The sequence below is a fragment of the Puma concolor genome, chromosome B4 (genome assembly GCF_028749965.1).
Source record: "Puma concolor isolate L17-30 chromosome B4, mPumCon1.1.hap2, whole genome shotgun sequence".
Classification (NCBI taxonomy): Eukaryota; Metazoa; Chordata; class Mammalia; order Carnivora; family Felidae; genus Puma; species Puma concolor.
In genome coordinates, this window is record NC_141673.1 from 71,576,083 (window position 1) to 71,599,353 (window position 23,271).

The 23,271-nt window shown below is 41.6% G+C and overlaps 1 protein-coding gene across 2 annotated transcripts in view; it reads right to left on the reverse strand.

The window, feature by feature from the left end:
- TMEM117 (transmembrane protein 117) overlaps window positions 1–4,608 on the reverse strand; it is a 497,242-nt gene extending 492,634 nt beyond the window's left edge. Inside the window, exon 1 of one of the 2 annotated variants that reach the window (XM_086713605.1) lies at window positions 4,267–4,608. The gene's annotated coding sequence lies outside the window, so the exon portion shown is untranslated. Of the gene's footprint in view, window positions 1–4,081; window positions 4,197–4,266 lie in introns of those variants that run through there. The other variant, XM_086713606.1, reaches the window with a different exon arrangement.
- Window positions 4,609–23,271: the final 18,663 nt, after the last annotated feature.

Here is a 23,271-nt window from a genome sequence, read left to right on the forward strand (position 1 = left end):
TCACCTGGAACCTCTCTTAGCTCTTATTAAAGGGCTTTGAAAAGATGACTGTGCCAAGAGTATAAACTGTAGCCCGGCACCTTGAATCCAATCTCTTGAAAAATAATTTTTAAAAAGACTTCCAGTACTTTACTTTTTGTGGTATGCACTTTGTGACACATACAGCTGTACTTTGGGCCATTCTTGGCTGTTTTAGTACAAGACAAAGTTAAAGGCTACAAGACAAAGAAGAGCCTCCTTTCTTCAATTACCCTAGTTGTAGCATAGTATTTAAAGTTCTTTGCAGTTCACAGAACACTGTTTACAATCATTTCATTTAATCCCTAGGATAATTGCTTTTAAAATTCTATGTCCGGGGAGCCTAGGTGGCTCAGTTGGTTAAGTCCCCTTCACTTCAGGTCATGACCTCACAGTTTGTGAGTTCAAGCCCTGCATCGGGCTCTATGCTGACAACTCAAAGCCTGGAGCCTGCTTTGGATTCTGTGTCTCCCTCTCTCCTTGCCCCTCCCCTGCTCGCACTCTGTCTTTCTCTCTCTCTCAAAAATAAATGAGCATTAAGAAAATAATAAAATAAAATAAAATAAAATAAAATAAAATAAAATAAAATAAAATAAAATAAAATTCTACCTCCAAAAGGCAGACACAGTTTAAAACTGTTTAATATTTTTTTCCTTAAAAGATAAATAAGGATAGCAGCCTATATTTATATCACATTTTACCTTTTAGTGTTTTTAATGGGCAAAATCACACCATTAGAATGACACTAGAATGATTCAAAGGAATCAGGAGCATGAGTTTTTCAAAGGGCAGCCTGATGTGCTGGGAGGAATATGGTCCAGTTCTAACTGCTACTTACTAGCTCTGTGACCTTGGGCAAATGCCTAACCTCTTGGAGATTCCACTTCTTCGCCAGTAAAATCCCAGTAAAAATACTTCACTCAGAGCACTGTAGTGAAGACCTAAGGAGATTTCATCTGTAAAGTGCCTGGTCATTTCCAGCCACTTCCTACCCTGAAGGCCACTGTTAAAATACAAACGAGTCTTGGTCATTCCCACTAATAATGAGCATGATGGTAATAGCACCTACACATTACATTTACGGAGTGATTTTTTATGTTATTCTCACCATTAAAGTATTTTTAATGCAACTGTACAAGGTAAAGGATGAATGCTATCCTTACTGTGCAAATATTGAAGCTGAGGCTCAGAAAGCTTAAGCTACTTGTCCAAAATCGTATTTAGAAAGTGTTAATTCCATGATAACATTCATCATTCATTTGTTCAACATTTACCAGTTGCTTATTTGTTCCAGGCACTGGCCTACCCATCAGGGTTGCTAACAGATGACACTCCTGTTGTTTTGCATGTTACAGTCTCACTGAGGGAAACAGACGTTAAACAGAAAAGAAAATAGATACATAATATTTTAAAAAGCTGTAAGGTGATGGAGGAAGTTACTGGGGAATGTCAGCAGGGAGGGAAATTAAAGTAGGCTTCACTATAAAGTGACATTTGGACAGAACCTCAAGGAAGGGAGGGAAGCAAGCAGGTATCTGGGAAAGAGGGACCTAGACACAGAGAACAAAACATTGCAAAAATCTGTGCTGAGTGAATGATTAGCACATTTAAGGAACGGCAAAAAAGCTAGTGTGACCGGATAGACTGTGGATGCAGGGGAGTGTGAAAGGAGATGGAGCCTGCAAGGTAGCATCCGATTGTGAGGTAGCCTTTAGTGATCTGGCCTTGAGGCTGTCCAATGTGTGTGGGCTTTCCCTTGTGTGATTCGGGAAACAGGAGACTGAGTGACACATGTGAGTTACATGTCAGAAGGGCCACGTTTCTGTCTGGTGGTTGGAAATGTATGAACTTCTAGACATTTAAACGGAAGAGCTGACGACAGTTACGTGATGGATTGGATGTGGACAGGGCCTGGCAAAACCCAGACTGGAACTGCCATTTCCTGAGAGGAACACCACTGAAGCAGACATGGACAGCACAATAATCATTAACATTTCTTAGTGCTTTTTATATGTTAGGCAAGTACTTTTCATTCAGTACCTCAATTAGTCCTTATACCAGCCCTTTGGCTTTACCAATAAAGGAGTGGAGACTCAGAAAGGTTATAATCTGCCCAAGGTCATATAGGTACCAACCAGTGGAAACAGGAGAAGTACCTCTATGACCTCAAAGTCAAAATTCTCAATAACTACTATGGTCCCTACACCGAGAAGTATAAAATACAGACTAAAGTTCCAATGGGAAGGAAGCAGGGGCACTAGGAACCATTAAGTACTAGGTGATAACTTGTACCTAGTAGGCATTCAACAAATATTTGCTATTGAATTAATAAATGAAAAAAAAATTTATGGATCATGATGTGATAATGAACCAGTCTTGAGTAAGAAGAAAAAAAAAAAAAAAAAAAAAAAAAAACACTGAAGATTCCATTCCAGAGAGAGAAAATTCTGGATAAGGGGATATTCAAGTCTATAAAAGGACACATGGCAGAAAAATGGAGAAACCAAATATACATTTGCCTGGACCAGCCCTAAGGTCTTGGTATATTATCCTGAAATGTTAGGTGAAAGGCAGGCATGAGGAGATTACGTATAGCATTCTACATAATGCGAACGCTTAATACAGGTTTTAAAAACACAAATCACAATAATAACAGAACTAAGTTGGAACTTCTTGCTTTTGGTCCAATACCAGAGACCACACAGCCTTTTAAATAAAAAGCAACCTTTTAAGTCAATCAATGAAACCACCCTAAGTGACTTTACATAGATACCAGGATGGTATTTGTAGTACCCTTGCTAATTTAGAGGATCATATCCATAAATCCCTTCCTAGACTTTCTCTTCATATCGTTTTCAACCTTTAAATGATTTTCTTTCCTTGTTCTTATCCTGCAGTCTTTGGGATAACAAAGTTCTAAACCACGCAAGTTTTTAAAACAGAGAAGCTGAAGCAAAGTAGGTCTGGAGTTCTCTCTAATTAGTTAACTTTTCATTAAAATGGCAAAGTATTTATGAACACTTTCATGTCATAAAGTTGAAACATATTCACCAATTAATTCTTTAAAAATGCTTACAGCTCTTTTTAGCGATATCTGTTTATGATAAAGAATCTAAACAAACACCAAAGAAAATAATAGTTCAAGAATAAAGTAAAATTCATTCATATCGGAAATTATTTTTTAAATAGCTGGCAGTTTAAAGAAGCATATTAAATAAAATAGACAAGTATTGGTTTCTGAGCAAAGGATCAAATGGAGGTGGAATGGGAGTGGGTATAAACACCCAAGTTAAAATTTCAAAATCCATACTTGCTTTTAAACTACATAGATGGGGGAGGGGGCGGTGTTAGGAAGTGTAGGCATGGTAAAAAATTAAAAACTTTACAACAAAAATAGTTCTTACAGAGATTCTACTATTCTTTATATTCAATAAATTGTAAGGAATGTTTTCTGAAGACAAAACTAAACCCTGAAATCTTCCTAGAAGTCCTTCTATGGATTTCAAACAGTATGTCATTTATAATGAGGGGTAAATATATTTGTTCAACATACCCTTTTTTTTGGTTCATTAGACACACAAATACTAAAACAAGCATGTGATGTTTACTACCCTCTCACACCCATACACAGAGTTCATTGTTCCACAGAGGGTAGAATGAATAATGGTAGCCCAAGTGTTACCACATGGACCTACCACACTTGTGGGCTTACGGCATTTTCAAAAATAGGAATCGCCAAATAGCTTTCTTTAGCCACAATAAAGTTAGTAAACACTCAAGTTTTGTTTTTTTGCTTTTTTGCTTTTATGGAGAACGCCCCAAAACAGCAACCTGTTAATTTAATTAACAAACAATACGTAGTGCTTCTCCAGCGCTCCCGTGCTAGTAATCAGCGAAGCGAGGAAAGTTCAAGGTCTGTCCTGGTAACCCTGGGAGCCCCGGAGTTCCAGGGTTCCTCACCGACAGCCTTCCACCTAGGAGTCTCAACTGCCCTTTCGCAAAAGGACCGGTGCATCCGTTACCGCCTCTTCCCACCCCCCAACCCCCACGCTTGACACTTTACCCTGCCTCCTGGCGTGCCATCCTCGGGAACCGAGGAAACGCGCCGGGGGAACTGGGGGACAGGGGGTCGCGGCCGCTTCTGCATTCGCGGGCAGGGACGAGGGGGCGGCCGGGCTAGCAGGGCTCCGCTGCGGCCGGCCCGAGCGGCGGGGGAGGCGCGCCCAGCGCCCGGGCCCGCGTACTCACCGGCTGGGGCCGCGCGGGCGCGGGGCGTCTGCAACACCGGAGAGCCGGGCGAGCACAGCCCTCCGCCGCGCCGGCGGCCTCGCTGGGAAGAGCGGCGAGACGGCCCGCCGGCGTCGCTGCCGCCGCTGCTGTCACCGAGCTATAAATACCGGCTCGGCCCACACTCGCCGCCGCCTACGCCGGGCGCCCTCCGCAAAGTCCGCCGGCCGCGGGCCGGGCAGCCGGGGCGCAAGGGCGACGGCGACGGCGCCGCGCAGGTGACCGCGATGGCTCCAGCTGTTCGGCAGCCTCCGCAGCTGGAGGCATGGCCTCCCGCCGCCGCCGCCCCCGCCCTCCCGCTCCCCTCCCGCCTGCGCCGCGGGCCGAGTCCAGCCCGCGGGCCGCGCGCGCCGCGCCGAGCCCGCCCCGGGCCGGGCCCGCCTCTGCAGAGCAGGCGGCTGCAGACCCAGGACCACTTGGGAAGCGACGGAGGCGGGGGCGGGGTGGGAGTGGGGGTGGAGTGGGGGGGGGGGGTTGGCTTCAGCCTAGCGTGTCAGCAGCAGTCCCTTCGTCCTGGGGGAATCCGCAGACTTCTTGCAAAATCCACCATCCTGCAGGGAACCAATGAGATTCCCAGGTGGAATAGCCTCAAAGAAGTGCAAACTTTCTAATGCAGTCTCAGGTCATATAGAGCATCCTTTCTGCTTTTGCCAGTTGGCGATGTGGAGGTGGGGTGGGGAGAGACAGCCCGGGAGGATATGAGTAGTCTTACACTTACTTTCCATACACTTACTTTCCAGCCTGTCCGGTCTGGCACACCCCACGCAAATATAGTCACACATTTGTTCACATATTTATAAACTCACACACATTCACACACACTTAGAAATGGACAGATATATGTACACATGCATATATACCCATACACACGTATACAATCACACATACGTTCATAATACAGTTATGCATACATATATCAGAAGCACACATATGTGCAATATTGTTGAAGCTTGAAGCTCTCAGGAACCTATCATGCTGTAATTCTTAAATGCTTTATCTGTAGCATGGCAGAGGAAGACCTTTGACCACATTTGACCAATTCCTTTCTTTCTGATGTAACCTCTTCTCCATCACATGTGTGTGTGGCCTTTGTTTCCTTCCACACCAAATAACAACTGCTACCTCAGTTTACCAGCTGCTTATACTGTATTAAAAGGTGCTTTCCAGTATACTGATATTCTGTGCAAATGGAAGTGATCCCTAGTTGGTATAGTCAGATGGAAAATGGGATAATTCCTATATGCCTCCAATGGCAGACATATGAGGAGAAAAATAGCCTCTCTCCTGGATTGGCAGCATGATTCAGGAATGTTCTGGGTAGCACGAGGGAGAGCTGAGATGTCAGCAGATTTTGAGATGGGACAGAGAGAGCCACTCCCAAGTCCTGCAGTATAGCTAATCTACACAGGCATAACTGGGAGTTCACTGCCATACTTCTCACTAGCTTGACATATGTTCAAGCTTCTAAGAATGACCAGGTGTATCTACAGTACAGTCATAGTTTGTAATCATCTTCTGGAACTCTTAGCTTGCTAAGATACTTTTTAGTGAAGCTTTCACAAGTGTTCCCAGAAGGAGCTGTTTCCTATGCCAGCACTTTGTACATTTTACGATGACGCTTCTTACATTGAATGTACTTTTTTCACCATGTCTTTTTCTCCCCCACTAAGCCATGAACTCTTCAAAGGCAGAGACTAAGTCTTACCAATGCATCCTCAACACCTAACATAGTGAATGATGGTAATGGCCCAATAAATAATAGATTAATTCTACAGATTATTAGAGTCTACAGTGCTTTTATAATTATAGTCAGGATTATTTTCCAAATGATTAAACTGTGTAACTGTCTAACATGGATTCCATGTGCTATATTTTCTTTGTATCTCCATTTAAAGCAAGGATGTCTTCAGTCAGTTGAAACTGGAAAACATTAAAGTTTCACAAACTATGCAGCACAGTACTGATATCTATGGCTTGTTAACCAACCCCTCGCCCTCAAGAAACAAAAGAAAACAAAACAGAAGCACTTTTCCTGTCATTAAAAGTCTGTAAAACTACTATATTTCAGAGGATAGTGAAGTGAAAATCAATGAGCGGCTTCTTTTCTGACTATGTGAGAGATAGAGCTCACTTTACTTCACAATCAGTTGAATTAGACGGTGTCCATTAAAATGAACTTAAATTAGTCCGAACTGAAACGTCTGCCCTCTGTTGCACCGTGCTTGTTTATCCTACCTTTGTATCCCTGTATTCTTAACATATGGCCTTGCTTTCTTTAATAATAATTTCAAGAATAAGCTCAACTAATGCTTACTATTTGCTCTTAGTTGAGGGATCTCCAGGTTTAAAGACTATAACTCCCCAGGACCACTTCAGGGCAAAATATTGAAATGACCAAGGTTTTCTTCAGCATCCATTATCCTAAAATAGCCATTTACCACTGACTAAGAAGCTTTTGCCCTTTGCTTTGCCAGCCACCCAAGGTCCCCAGTCCAGTCCTAAGAACCAGGCAGAGGAACAGCCTCTGCACTTGATCTTTGTCACACTAGTCACACATAGCGATAATAGCTCACCTTACTGAAGGCTTGTTGTCTACCAGGCCCATCCCATGTATCAAAATGTTTGCTCTCTGCAATAGAGGAAAAAGGCACACAAAGACTGAGGGGCTCATGCAAGACCTCATGACTAGCCAGAGAGGTGGAGTAAGGAGTAAGGACTTGCCAATCCACATTTACCTCTCATCTTACGCTTCCTCCCCATGTTCCAGGACAGGGGTGCCGGTTTTACAGCCAGGAGACCCAGAATAGGGATTATCGGTGAGAATTCTGTTCCACCACAACCCTAGCTATAACTACTATAAAAAAAAATCAGTAAGAATCCCTAGGTCTCACTTTCTTCACCACTGAAGTGGTGAGATATTAGATCTGAATATGGACTTACGAGTCCAACATAGGCCATTTGGCCAGTTCAAGGAGAGATCCTACTTAGGATTAGGTACTGTGCTTCCCATTCTCCAGTCTCTTTCCATCCCAGTCACTACCACACAGACCTGTTGGGAGATTTAAATGCCCTAATGTGTGTAAGACGCCTATATATACACTGTCAAGTACATAATAGGTGGTCAATAAAGACCATCCTTCCTTCCCATTAATGTTCCATGAAAACTTTCCTCAGGGCCAAAATCTATTGGTCTGGTATACAGAATGTGATTCCTTACTCACAGAAATTAATTATTTCTCTAGTGTTGGCCAGCAGTGTTAGAAATGGTATAGATAGAAAGAAGCCCCAGGAAGAAACGAAATGGCAGAACTTCAGATCTCTCACTCAATCCATCCTTACTGTAACCCAAACAGTTTTTTTTCCATTTCTTTTCCATAGAGGATATCAGCGAATTGGCCACAGCTTCAGACAGTGTCAGGACAATGATTGGAAACTCTCAAATCACACTATCCAATCATCTTCTCACTCCACCTCCACATACAAAGTCAACCCTGCAGACAGGCTTAGAAGTGTGTCTTATTTATGTATAATTCCTTTGTAAATTCTGACCCCAAAGTGCAGAAATCAGAAGTCACCACATGAGATGACGTTTCTGTTTACCTCACATAGGTTAGTAATACAGTTATACTCTATATTTAAAAAAAAAGAAAAAGAAAGCTCAATATACACTTCAGAAATTGGTGAAAATGTTGATTATGACCAAACTAAACCCTCCCTAAATGGCAAACGGAAGCTCTAGTCACAAGCATCAGGAATCTCTACCAAGTCTATCAGGAAACATTCTCATCAGTGATTTGGTAGACTCTAAGCAAAACTATTTTTAATTTCCAATAGGTCAATCAGGATGATGCTAATTGCACACTCCAAATATAAACAGCATAATATCTTTATTGCCAAGGATGCAAGAACAGAAATTTGAACATAATTTCCTTCTGGTATTTAAAGGCCGGTGACTTCACTGCCAGCATTTTCCTCAACAGTCCAAATCACAAATGTCCAGTTCCCTTGTACCCAAGGTGTGCTAATATAGTTTAGTCCACATGTCCTGAATTTTTCTTGGGAAAAGATGCTCATCACATGTCTAACTGCTTAGAATATTAGAGCCTGTGCTCTGGAATCCTGGTTCAGCCACATAGTAGGAATGTGATATTAAGCAAACTCCTTAACCTCTCTGTCCATTAGTGGTACGTGCCTCATAGGTTGTTAGAGGGATTAAATAATGTGTGTCACACTTTTTTTAAATTTCTTAAATGTTTATTTTATTTTTGAGAAAGAGAGAGACAGAGTGTGAGCAGGGCAGGCTCAGAGGGAGAGGGAGACACAGAATCTGAAGTAGGCTACAGTCTCTGAGCTGTCAGCACACAACCCGACACGGGGCTCAAATTCACAAACCGTGAGATCATGACCTGAGCCAAAGGCGGACGCTCAACAGACTGAGCCACCCCAGGGCCCCATGTGTGTTACACTTTTAACATTCGGTCTGTCCATGTTAAGTTCTCCATAAATGTTCTTTTTATTAACATTGTTATTCATCTCATCTCTGCCCTGCTAATATTCAGCACATCCCATCGTTTCTTTTACCAAAGGACAGATTCACCTAGCCTTCCCTTTACCCTGGAAGTGGACGGACAAAGGGATTTTTCTGTGCGGTTTTTAAAGCAAAGGGGTCATGCAAACAGAAGGCAAGCTAGCAGTCATAGCAGAAGTAGGACTGTCACCTGCCTGGTGTCCAGCATCACCCTTGATTCATATGCAGTCCTGAAGAATCTGCATAAATGCAACAGTTCCTTCAAAGAGCCCTTGCTCTTATAACAGAGAGAGACAATTGTTTCACTGCCCACTCCCTTCAGCTCCTTTCACTGCTTTGTTGCTTTCTTCTCTACCCCACAACCCACTCGTACATACACAGAGACCCTAAAACCTGAGCAGTGCCTCACTTCAAGGGAGTAGTGATTGATTAAGACTAGTGATGACTTCATCCACAGGAATGTGACTGCTGGTTTTAAATGGCAAATTTGCCTTTGGGCAGTTTTGAGCTGACCTTTCCTTTCTTCCTGCTTGGTTTCTCCTAAAACAAATCGTCTTTTTCCTTCTTCAAGCTGTTTCCAGCAGACCCACTTAGACAGGTTTGATAGAGTTAGCCCAAGGGGAGGAGGTTTGATGTGAGGTAACACAAAAATATATTGGCTTTCCAAACCTCCTGATTTCATTTAAAAGTACCAAATATGCCACCCAATCAATAACATATCCAAAGCAACTAGACCATCAACGCGCTGCAAGGTGCTGAGGTTTCAAAGATAAATACAGTGTGTCTGTTTCCTCAGGAAACTCATGATCTAAGTGAGCAGACAAGAAATAGCTTCTAATCACCATAAATAGTAATACAAGGTGACGTATGATTGGGGCCAAATGCATTTTACTGACCATAAGGGCTATAGAAATTTGAAGAAGAAAAATAAAATTATCCTTCGGAGTTGCTATAGAAGACCAGATGGGAAAAGAAGCTTGAGGCAAATAATGAAGGGTAAGAAGAATTTAGATAAGCAGAAAAGAGAGAAGAAATTCCAGCAAATAGGACAGCGCAGAACAGTGCTCATTACCCAGAAGATGGGGAGGGGGAGGAGCAGGAATGCTATGGTCTTTTCACCGGAGTGGGTAGTAGGAGACAGTGAAATATGTCATTTAATGAAGTAGGGAAGGCCAGGCTGTTGAGAAGGGACTTCTCAGTTCCAACCCTTGTAGCAGTAGGGGGTGGGACCAGGGAGACAGGATAAGGGGGAGCAAAGGGAAGGTAAGAAAAATACTTGGCACCGAGAATTTTAAATTATAAGAAATGAAAATGATGTACTTATGTGTTTGAAGATAACAGTCATATTTTCATGTAGCCATAAAATGAGAAACAGTAAGCCTCCCCTCCACCCACAAACTGGAAGGACTGCTCTCCCTGCCTCCCTCATGGGTTAGAGGGAGCAGTTCCCCCCACCTTCCGCCTTTCTGGTTCATATGAAGAAATAAGAAAGAGCTGTGCAAAGCTGTCTTTCAGAGTCTGGGTCCCCTCCTCCATGGTCGCTGCTCAGCCTGGAGGCCTGCCTGGCTCACACCACTGAGTTTTAGCATGTCCTTTAGAAAACTGAGTTTCACAGGGGCACCTGAACCTGGTGGCTCACTCAGTTAAGCGTCCGACTGCCGATCTCAGCTTGGTTCATGATCTCACAGTCCATGGGTTCAAGCTCCATGTTGGTTGGGCGCTGCACTGACAGTATGGAGCCTACTGGGATTCTCTTTCTCCCTCTCTCTCCACCCCTCCCCTGCTCTCTCTCTCTCTCTCTCTCTCAAAATAAATAAATAAACATTTTTAAAAAACTGAGTTTCAAAGACAACATCTTCTGCTCAAAGTCAGCACTCATGTGTGTTAGGTGTTACTATCCTTAACTTCATAACATTGTGGACGAATTTATCTGTGGTACAATCCACTCGTCCTTTTATCCACAAGTAAGCAAATATCTCCTGTACTCACCGTATTTGTTTCTTAGGCTACCATAACAAATTATCCCAAACAGTAGCTTACAACAACAGAAATGTATTTTCTCACAGTTCTGGGGGCCAGAAGGCTGAACTCCCAGGGCCAGCAGGGCCATGCTGAGGCTCTGGGAAAGAAAGCTTCCTTGCCTCTTCCAGTTTCAGGTGGTTCCTGGAGTTCCTCAGCTTAAAGATATGCTTCACTCCAATCTCTGCCTCCAACTTCACCTCACCTTCTCTTCTGTGTCTCTGTGTGTCCAATTTCTCATCTCCCTTCTCTTATAAAGACACCAGTCATCAGATTTAGGACCCACCCCAAATCCAAGATGATTTCATCTCAAGATTCTTAACTAGTTATATCTACAAAGACCTTATTTCCAAATAAGATCAAATTCTGAGGTTCTGAGTGGGCACGAATTTTGGTGGGACACTGTTCAATCTACAGCATTTATGTTCATAAAGAAGCAAGTATCCCCTAACTAAATGCTATAATTTTACTTACAGTAGTGGGTTATTCCTTCAATATAGGGTAAAAATACACAGGAGAAGTCATTTACTTAATGATAAAGATTATTTTTTGTACAACTATCCCTTCAAAAGGTATTATCCAAATCTCTCACATCATGACTCCAGCATTGTTCAGCACCGGGTGTTTATTTTGCTTCTCTTTGTGGAGGTATATTAGGCCTCTGAATGCCAAGGTTATTTGCCTGTTATTTAAGCTTCCATTCCAAAATGTAAAACCATCATTTGCGGGAAGTCCTTCTGTGCCAGATACTTCCAAGTTCTGACCTTACTGTGATGAAAAAGACAAAGCCTCTGCTTTCACACAGCTTATTCTAGTGAGTAACACAAAAATGCATAATGATATAATTTTATTAGAAAAGTAGATAGAATTATAGCATCAAGTAAGAAAGCATATAGGGTTAACATTTTAAAAAGAATGGCCAGGGTGAGCTTCTTTCATGGGACATTTAGGCAGAAAAATTAAGCTAGCTCCTGCTGCCACAACTTTTTTTTTTTTAATATTTATTTGTTTTTGAGAGAGACGGAGCACGAGGGAGGGAGGGGCAGAGAGAGAGGGAGACAGAATCCGAAGCAGGCTCCAGGCTCTGAGCTGTCAGCACAGAGCCCGACGCGGGGCTGGAACTCACAGACTGTGAGATTATGACCTGAGCCGAAGATGGACGCTTAACCAACTGAGCCACCCAGGCACCCCTCCTGCTGCCACAACTTTATATCTCTTTCCTCCACTGCATTTTGCTAGAGGTGCTAAATAGTACACATACTACATTAACCATAATCATACTATAATATAACCAGAAATCTTGATGTCAATGGGTATTCTGGTCATTGTATTGCCAACTGCCACACACTGATGCATCTGTGGTGTATCCAGTCACAATTGCTGCACTCCAAGCACTATTCTAGGTGCAGGCATATACGGGAAATGCACAGACAAAAATCCCAGTGTCCTGTAACTCCACTAGGATGGGGCTTGCATTCCAGCAGTACACTTGAAAACAGGAAGCTCAGCTTTGATCCCCAGTTCTAACTCTCACTTTTCCCTTACCTTCAGTCAATCATTTTATGGTTCTAGGTCTCAGTTTCCAAATCTATAAAGTAGGGAAATCGGACCAGACATTCTCAAAATGCCCTTCTGACTGTAGCACTCTATTGTCTTAGGGTAAATAGCAACCTGAATTACCATAGCTAAGGAGCCATGTTAAATGTGATTCCAAGTCAGGCAGCACCAGTATCCTGGGAATCATGAGCAGAAAACAATAGCAGGGATCCTAGACCCTGGATTCTGCAGTCAGGTAGATCGTACCATTGCTGGAAGATGACATTGTTGATTCTGAAGCAAAGGTCCCAGTGGCAATTGGAAGTACGGGAGATCTAGCCTCTGGGGGTAGTGAGCTGCCAAAACACAACAGGGCATTCAATGGCTTCTCCAAAAGTTGAATTAATACATGTGAAGCACTTAGAAGAGTGCCTGGCACAGAGTAAACCTCAATAAATAAGGCTGTTGTTATTGTTGGCTTGTCCCAGAAGAACTGGATTACACTTAGAGAGCCAAGAGAGAATGACTAGACAGACATGGCAAGACTTGGATAAGAAAGCAGGCTACTCAGCAAGGCATGCTGGGGCCTGCTCCATAGGCCATGCTGGTCCCCACCCACCAAAGGTGCAAACACACCTTAATTGCCTCGGTCTTGGGCAATTAAGTGAATGATGATGAGTTTCAATGAAAGGAAATAAAAGAGATGTCTGTGTGCAGGCTTCGAAGGACAATAATACTTTGGATACAGACAATGATAAGTTTGAGATATCCAGGTAAAGACGGTAGAGATTTCCCTACAGTAGGTAGTTGTAACTATAGATCCATAACTTAGGCAAGAAGCTGGAGCTGAAATAACAGATGTGGCAGCCACAGTATCCATTATGAGTCAGTGTTTCTGAAGTGTGGTCCCCAGACCATCTGTGTTACAGTAAACTAAGGTGGGTGTTAAGAGCAAACTTCAGAATCCAGTTACTGAATCAGAACCTCATACAGTGGGGTTTAGTAACCTCCATTTTGATAAACTCCTGAGTGACTCATATACACATTTAAGTTGAAGGAACATAAGTAGAGGGAATTTTTTATGTTACAACTCTACAGAAAACGTTGTATAAGGAGAATATGGGAGAAAAGGCATCTGGAGAAGCCTTGTAGATATGGGCCTGTGGTACCTGGAATTCAGTCACTGCATATCACTTATGAAGCAGGGTTCAACCTAGACTTCACAATAGCATAATCCGATGCTTGGGACCCATCCCAGGTCAACGAAATTGGTATCTCTTAGCGGGAATAAAGTGGGTCTTTTCCTTCCAGAGTCCCAAATAGCTGCCCTACACCAAAGCTTGCAAATGGGTGGCAGTTTGACCTGTAGATTATTTTCTTTGACTCTCTCTCTATTTTAAAATTTTAATTCAGTTGTAAATATTTTAAAACCAGTACATTTCACATTTTAAAAAAATTGAATGTGTAGTTTCTCAGGAAAATTTGAAGATCTGGTTTTGTTGGGCCTCCATTCTTGAATGGCAAAACAGCTGCTCCAACACAGCCTTTTGCAGTCCTCTGGGTTACCCGTCTGGTCACAGCCTCTTAAAGCATTTGAGGCCTACAATGCACACTCTCAATGGGCTTTATCGCCTCGGTTTCCCTCATGCTCACCCTGCATCCCAGTCTCCACACCAGCTTCTCTTGTCACAGATCCTGTTAAAGAACAAAATTTCAACTGAGTAAACTTGAAGATCTAACTGGCTTTTTTAAGCAATTCATGAATTATACAGCATCCCACCCAGCAAGGAGAGGGGAGTTCTGAGGAGTTCTACAAAATGGAAAGTTTTTGTAGGAAGGAAGGCAGGGCAAGCAAGTTATTGTTCCAGGCAAAGTCACCTCCCCTTTGTCGAAAAACAGGGGGTGTTCTTAGGTGGACTACCTTGTCTTCCTTTGGGGGAGGGGATAGACAGGGCCCATGTGACAGATTAGCCCATTGGTGCTACCAGAAGATTCCTGACTAACCAGCTGTGACCACATTTCTGAGGGAAGTTGAAGCTGTAATTGGATTAAGTATTGAGCCCCAATTTGGTGTCTTAAGCCTAAGCCTGGCTTAGCCTGTGGTTTTCTTTTTAACAATTCCAAAGTCCCCCTCAGCATGGCACATAGTTTGGGGAAACCATGTGAGGCAGGCCCCCGTTTGTCTGCTGATTTCATCCTGTGCTTCCCATTTCTTCAAGCCGTGGTCCCCAACATCTCAGGTCCCATGGAGAGGACTGGTACAGCTGCCTGGAACAGCACTCCCCCCTGCCAAGGTGAAGTCTGGCACCGACACTGATACTTCTGCATTCTCCCCACAGGGCTAGGTTCTTCTCCAGCCACATCTCAGCCGGATCCCCAGATTCCCCAGAATGATCCCCAGCAAGCTCCTCATCTCAGTGAAATCGCCCTGCTGTGGGAAGGAGCAGTGCCGGCTTATTTGACCAGAATGCTTCCTAGGTCTGTGGAGGGCCGGGTTCTGTGTGTGAATTTGATGGACTTATTTGATGAGAGGAATTTGAGAAGTGTGCCCCTGTCTGTAATAATGAACTTCCTCATGTCTGTTCTGTTTCCCTTACCTCCAACCTCAGCTAATGGATTGATCGCTATTTTTGAAAAATCAGTGCTAGACATTTGCATCTAGGTTTTAGTATTTTAGTGCTGTGAGAATGTATATATTAGCATAAGTAATTTGTCTTGAGTAATTACTTAAAACTACTAAGCTGACTCAGAATGTTTCTTATCTGCAGTAACAGGAAAACAACTGAAAATTAACATTTGAACTGATGTGGAAGGTGCTCCAATAAATTCACTATCGACCTAAATTTTGTTTAAGTTTATCTATTTATTTAGAGACAGAGAGAGAAACACACACACACACACACACACACACACACACACACACACACACACACAGCGGGGAGGAGTAGAGAAAGAGGGAGACAGAGAGAATCCCAAACAGGCCTTGCGATAACAGTGAGGAGCGCTCCTTGGGGCTTGAACCCATCAACCGTGAGATTATGACCTGAGCCAAAATCAAGAGTTGGACACTTAACCTACTGAGCCACCCAGGTGCCTCCCCCCAAAAAACTCACTTACATAATTTTGTTTGATATGGTTTTCAGTCTTACCTAAAAGAATGTGGTTATCTTACACCTTGAGTAGGTGTGTAGTGTAATGGGAAGAAGGTAGACATTTTGGAAGTAGTCATGCCTGGGTAATAATCCTGCTTTGCCACATACTCTGAGATAGACAACCTTGTCTGAAATATTTGGCTGATAATATATACCATATAGACCACAGTGAAGATGAAATGAAATAATAGAAGTAAAACATCTGATATCTCCTGGCACATCTATTATCTTCCTAATAGATCTTTAAGTTTCATTCAGGCAGATAGCAACTCTAGTGAAAGGCCTCACATTTTATAATAAATTCCTATACTTCACCACAATTTTAATTGAAAAATATCGTATGCTGAGTCCACGACTTTTATTTAGTATCTCAAACATATTATGTGGGTCCAGTTTGTACAATGGGTCTAATACTGTCAGAATAACATTCTGTTAAATATATTCTGTTAAATAATATTCTGTTAAATAGAATTCTCTGAAGAGAAAAAATATTTTCGAATTTCAACAAATTGGCACTTACTTCAAGCAATATTTAATTCATCTTTTCAGCAAACATTTGCTGTCTACCATAGGAACAGCTAAGAGAACATCATCCCTGCTCATCCTGTGTAGAAAAAGACAGGCAGGTAAACATACCATCATTATGGTATAGAAACTAAAGAAGAAGGTATCCCACAAGAAACAGTATAGAAACTAAGGAAGAAGTAGCCCATGAGAACACAGAAAACTGAACCACTAATTTTGCCTAAAGGTATAGAAGGATTCACAAAAGTAACAGGTGATATAACAAGATTACTAGGAAAATAACTTTCACCATCACAAATAGTGCTTGTTTTAATGCCATTTTACTTGTATATTACTTGCCATTAATTTGTGTTCTGCTCTATGAATCCACAGGTATCTTTGTGTATGAATGTCTTGTCCCAAAATAGGTTTACTACCTTTAAGAGAGACACATCCAGAGAAGCTAAAAAGAGTTTCCTTTAATTCCAAAATACCAGGGCACCTGGGTGGCTCAGTCAGTTAAACGTCTGACTTCAGCTCTGGTCATCATCTCGTGGTTTGTGAGTTCAAGCCCTGCATCAGGCTCTGTGCTGACAGCTCAGAGCCTGAAGCCTGCTTCAGATTCTGTGTCTCCCTCTCTCTCTGCCCCTCCTCTGCTTGCTCTCTCTCTCTCTCTCTCTCTCTCAAAATAAATAAACATAAAACAAAATTTAATTCCAAAATATCATTATAGCATAGAATTTTTTCCTAGAATATTTGTAAAACATAACGGAAAAGTTAAAGGGCTTCTTAGACCTTTAAGAATGTCTAGATACTAAGTTATAGACACTCTAAAAATTATTGACATTAATTTTGTCACATAACTGACCTATGTTACAATACATCATTACTGAAAAAGCATTAATCATAAATTTACTTGAATCTGCAAAACCAAAGTATTTATTATTTCCCGAGAGTTTCTCTGAAAGATTTAACAACAAGAAAAGAAAAATCTTGGGGCACATGGCTGACTCAGTCAGAGCATGCAACTCTTGATCTTGAGGTTGTGAATTTGAACCCCACACTGGGTGCAGAGGTTACTCAAAACTAAAATCTTTAAAAAAAGAAAAGGAAAGAACAATCTTATTTTGATATGAGTGTGGGTGGTTATCTGGGTTCACACAAGAGCTGTGTTTTCCTAAGACTGATGTTTCATAGACGTCAACCCACATATGTGCCTTTGTAAAACATACACATAAGCACGTGCACTGAATTTTGGATGCCCATAGAGAAGTCTGAAATCTTGAACATCAGTTTCATACCCACAAACACCTGGATCTCCTGAAGTTCATAAAAAATGCAGTTGAGGCCCTATGGAGAGCCTGGGTGGCTTGGGCTCAGGTTGTGATATCACTACTTGTGAGTTCGAGCCACACGTTGGGCTCTGTGCTGACAGCTCAGAGCTTAGAGCTTACTTCTAACTCTGTGTCTCCCTCTCTCTGCCCCTTTCCCACTCACATTCTGTCTCTTTCTCTCAAAAATAAATAAATGTTAAAAGAAATTTAGAAAAAAATGCATTGAGGCCCATTATCTTTCACTTCTTTATAGTTGTTGCCATGAAAAAGATAATCAAGATCATAGACCCACATCCATATGGCCATACTCACAGCTGGCTCAACCAATGTAGTACCCTATGGCCTCAGAGCTGACACTCTAGAAATGTGCAGAATAAGATAAAGTACCATAAAAATGTATCTTTCTAGAAGGGGTCCAAATCCCCTCACTTCCCTACTAAAGAAATACAATATTTAATAACTCAGGAGCCTTGAAAATAATATCACTTGAAGTATTAAAAAAAGAATTAAAATGGGAACCAGGAAATGTGGGTTTTAGTCAAGTCTTCCACCACTAAATCTGTTATCACCTTTGATGAGTTCATTAACCTCTACATCTTCAGGGACCCAATGTGTTTTTGTAAACTTTAGGAGACCCAGGCATTTGCAGGCATAAAATTGATATTCCAAATTTCATGACTTCTCCATGGGCACCTACGTTTCACTGCATGTACTTATGTGTATTTTTACTACAGCACAGAATGTCTTCATGTGAAAAATAACAATATTGGACACACACAAAAATAAGTCTATTTAATCCCTAAAGTTTTATCATGCTAAATAATTTATATCAAGTGGTAATGAATGCAAATTTTATTCATTTTGTGTCTTCATACTTTTTATAGAGAGATAAATGTGGTGAAGGTTTAACTCATTTATTTGTTTCTGGGTGTTCAAGACAAATTTGTTTTATATTTTTGAGTAAGCAAAAATCTCCTCCTGCTCTCTTATGATTGTGAGGACAATACAGCAGGCAAGATGTGTGAAATTGCATATCTGCAGAATAAAGAATGCTTGCTGCATATTTTTCTATAGGAATGCATTCATTCCACTTGGAAAATACACCTTTAATTACATGCTGGTAAGAGCTAGAGAGCTAGAACATCTGAAAATCACACAGTAGATAATCATAGGTTTTCTTTTTCTGCTTTTTTCTTCTTCTAATTTTATTTTACTGTATTTACTCAACAGCCTTTATCTGGGAAATGCAAGCTTAGATCTTTTCCATATAGAAAAAGACCACATGGGGCACCTGGGTGGGTCAGTCGGTTAAGCATCCAACTTCAGCTCAGGTCATGATCTCATGGCTCCTGAGTTTGAGCCCCGTGTTGGGCTCTGTGCTGACAGTTCAGAGCCTGGAGCCTGCTTCAGATTCTGTCTCTTTCTCTCTCGGCCTCTCCGCTGCTCATGCTGTCTCTCTCTCAAAAATAAATAAATATTAAAAAAGAAAGAAAGAAAAGAAGGAAGGAAGGAAGGAAGGAAGGAAGGAAGGAAGGAAGGAAGGAAGGAAGGAAGAAAAGGACCACAAAATGGTTAGGATGGCATTACAACTCTTTCTAGAATTCAGCATCAGCCTATGAGTTCCGTGCTATAATGATATATATTTCAATTTAACCACCCAGTCACGATTATGATAATTGACAGAATCAATGCTATTGGGTCGACACTCCTTCTGAAATATCATAAGGGGAAATGAAGTACATCTTACAGTGGAGCCTGCCACCAATCAAGCTTTAGAATCAAAAATCAGAAAAACCTGCAATAAATAGACTCAGAAGTAGGCAGAGGCCCCTGGTCTTTTTTTTCCTCTAGCAAAATAAAGGAACAAGAAAGGAAGTAAAAGCTTGGCACAGACTGTGTCTACACCACTCCACAGAAAGTAAATTATTAGGTTAACTATTGAACAACGGGTTCAACAAGCCCTCCTCCCCCCATGTAGTTAGTGACTTAACCAGTACATTGTGACCTCATGTTGTCTCTCCTGTTACAATTCAGTGTCTTTGGCTTCATGTTAACCCTGTGTTCTCAATTTATGCAGCACATCACAGAGAATTATGGAAACCCCATTGGCTTTGCTACAGTGATATGTTGAGAGTTATTTCCAGTTGAGGGAACAAATGACAAGGAAAAAGAAAATGATGGGAATAAATAACAGGTGGAGAGGTGTTATGAAGGTATGCAGTTCCTTTAAAATATTATGGACATACATATCTCTCTAATCCCTATTTCTCACCCCATTAAAAAAGATATCAAAATCTGAACTGAGACCATAAAAGCAATATTAAAATGTTAAGATTTAGGGAACAGGTACCTAATTAAAAATAGAAGAAGGCCATGGTGTGTGTGTAGGGGGGGAGGGTATAAGTGAAGGTAGCTTGTAAATTAGAAAACAGGCATCTGTTTAAAAGTTTATTTTACTTTTCAGTAAATAAAATGAAAACAATATGTCAGCACTTACTTTTATGTACTTTCTATTCCTGACAGGAAATTTGACTCACTCAAACGCTTAGAACCAATTATACATACGTGGATAGAAGTGTGAATCTATTTGGATAGCTTTATCTGCAAGTTTTAAACACCGTGAGGGTGCATGGAAGATCTACAAACAAACTCATCATAGAGATGTCCTTGAAAGGAGAAACCTTTGTCCCTGTATTTTCAGGCCAAATAAGCTCAAGCATATACCTGTTCTCTAAGTACACATTTTCAAGTGAGGTAAATCAAAAGTGGACATAAAATCTCCTTACATCCCTGTTTTTCAAAATAGCACCATCACTCATGAGATAAACTAAGTGGCTCTAAATTTACTTCATGAAATTCAACTCTTTAAAGAATAAAGTTCTTGTGCTTGCATTAATACAGCCAATGTAAGTAAGTTTTATGCTAGTGGGGAATAAAGAAATAATTCAGTCTGAGTCTGAGTTTAGAAAAGAATGTATTTTTTTTAAATTTTTTTTTTTCAACGTTTATTTATTTTTGGGACAGAGAGAGACAGAGCATGAACAGGGGAGGGGCAGAGAGAGAGGGAGACACAGAATTGGAAACAGGCTCCAGGCTCTGAGCCATCAGCCCAGAGCCCGACGCGGGGCTCGAACTCCCGGACCGCGAGATCGTGACCTGGCTGAAGTCGGACGCTTAACCGACTGCGCCACCCAGGCGCCCCGAAAAGAATGTATTTTTATTTATTCTGCATTGACAAGTGGAATCAACCAATGTGAAGAATTGTGTCCCTTCAAAGAAGAGTGTCCCTTCGGAAATACTCTATGAAATTGTGCTCATATGTTAATGTAATTTATAGTCTGAAAAATAAAAGGTGCTTAAAAAAAACTCACAAGAATGATGTAGTTCCTTGTCAGTCAACTCTAAAATATTTAAATAGTTTTTGGGGTGCCTGGGTGGCTCAGTTGGTTAAGCATACGACTTTAGCTGGGGTCATGATCTCAACGGTTCGTGGTTTCGAGCCCCGTGTCCGGCTCTGTGCTGACAGCTCAGAGCCTGGAGCCTGTTTGGGATTCTGTGTCTCCCTCTCACTCTCTCTGCCCCTCTCCTGTTCATGCGCTCTCTCTCTCTCTCTCTCAAAAATAAATAAACATTAAAAAAATTAAATAGTTTTCACTGCCTTCAGAAATGGAAGAGTTTCTTAGTTGCTGTCTAAATTTATAAAAATCCTAAGCTCATTCCAGTATTCCAGCCACTTAAAGCCATAAATTCACATTTTTCTTTTGCCAAGTCGGGACACCAAATGGAAGTAAACGAATGTACATATTCTTCACAATCATACGAAGGGAGTATCTCCTAACTCATTCTTCTCCCAAAGGGAATTTTTATCTTTACTCATTACACTTTTAAAATGTAACTCTTCCTGACAGGAATATATCCCCCTAACCAGCTTGTTATCTTTTCAGGTGAGGTCAATGCCTCTGATGGAGATCTGTGAGTTTACTTTCCCAAGAGTAGAATAAAAGGCACATTTTCCACCCAAATTGTTTTTCCTAACACTTGAGAACCATAAGAATTTTTCTTCTAACCCATCATTTATTCCTGTTAAAAAGGAGCACATTAGAACCGGTGTTTGTATTCATTTAAATGTGGACTTTTGAAAGGCCCTTTATCTACTCAAATGCTACAGAATCCATTGTGCTCCTTAATGGCCGAAAGAGCTCGGGCAGCTGGGATAGTTCTGTGTTCTTTCGTAGCTACTAGTTTCCAAATAACTTCAATTTGTTCTAAACCCTTCACGGACTTCAGGGTATGTGAAATTATAATTATACCATTTTGCATAAAACTAATATATATCAGATTTCGGAGGAAAGAGTGCTAGCATCACATCTCTCAGGTACTTTACTTTCAATAACGGTGACAATATTAATACATCACTTTAAAGAATATTTAGTTCATGATGGATACTTCATTTTCAAAAAGCTAATAATTAGGTCTTCAGAGACCTAAGAAATTTGGTGGATTCTGCTTAAATCAAATAACCAACGTGAAACGCTGGCATGTGATGGCAAGAATACGACTAGTTTCCAAATCTAGGGTTGACCAAACCCTCTGCTCTCTCAGCTGCACTTTTATCTCAACCATCTCTCCAGAGTGCTAGACTGGTAAGGGTGGTGGGCAGGAGGGGAACATAGATAAGGGGGAAGAACTGGGGGGTGGAAAGGAGCGGGGTGATGTGGAGTGTAATGAAGTGGAACAGACACCATGCCCACTATCCCTCCCAGTCCAACAGTGTTTTGTCTGCCTCTCCTTCCTCCCAAGCTGACAACCCCAGATAACTGCTCAAATGTCATGTGAAGTGGTAGGCCCAGCCTTTGGGCTCAGAATCCCGTATAACTTGCACACCAAAGGAGTACTTAAAAAAATCCTTATGACATAAAAACATCGTATAATAGTAGAATGTCTCCTCAATGCACAAGAGTATGCAAACAAGCAGATGGCTCGTTTAGGCATGCAGAAATCTGACACACTAAAATCTGAAGCCATAAACATTGGGAAAGCACAACACAGAGAGGGTTAGGTGACAAACAGAATCAATGGATTTATTCCCACTTTCTCTCGCGCTGCCCCCCTGCCCTTGGACACAACCAGTTGTGTGTCTCTTGATTTATCATTGTCCTCTATGTTCAAAACGCTGCGGCTGACGGTGACAGTGTTGTTTTGCGTGTGCGCAAGTGTGGCCACAGGAGGGCTGCGCGCCCAGCAGATCCAGCCGTTGGCAGACGCAGGGAGGCAGCTCTTTGGTTTATGGCTGCGGCAGCAATTTTCACAGCCTGTTACTCTTATGGCTTTGGGCTCTTCACCTTGTATGCTACCTAACACCTTGACTCCAAACAAGTGACCTACTTTTCACGTCATGATCTGCTGTTGCTGTTTACTGGCATTTCATGGCCAGGCTGCCTGATTTGAAAACGTACCTCTGTGTATCCTTGTAACGTCTCTCCTGTGTCTTCAGCAGTTTGCTCTGCTTCGGTTCCTCAGACAGCTGATACTTGGGTGTTCTATTGTCAGAAGGGAGAAAGACTTCCCTGACTCCCCAAATGTCTCTCACAACGAGTCATAAGACTTAAAGTCATTCATTGGTAAGGCACCTGGCGATTTCAGAGTTAGTGTTAAAGGTCACCATAAATGATATATGGAAAGAGTAACCAATAATATGATAGTCACTATTAATTTCACTTATTCTAGGAGCTAGCCACTGTATGTAATTACTGGTAAAGCCCAAAAACTCCTGCAAGGAGTTTTGACTGCCCCATTTTACAGATGAGGAAACTGAGACTTCCAGAAAGGCTAAATAAAATTTTCCAGGATGATATATAGCAAGTGACTGGGCAAGATTCAAACCTAGAAATGT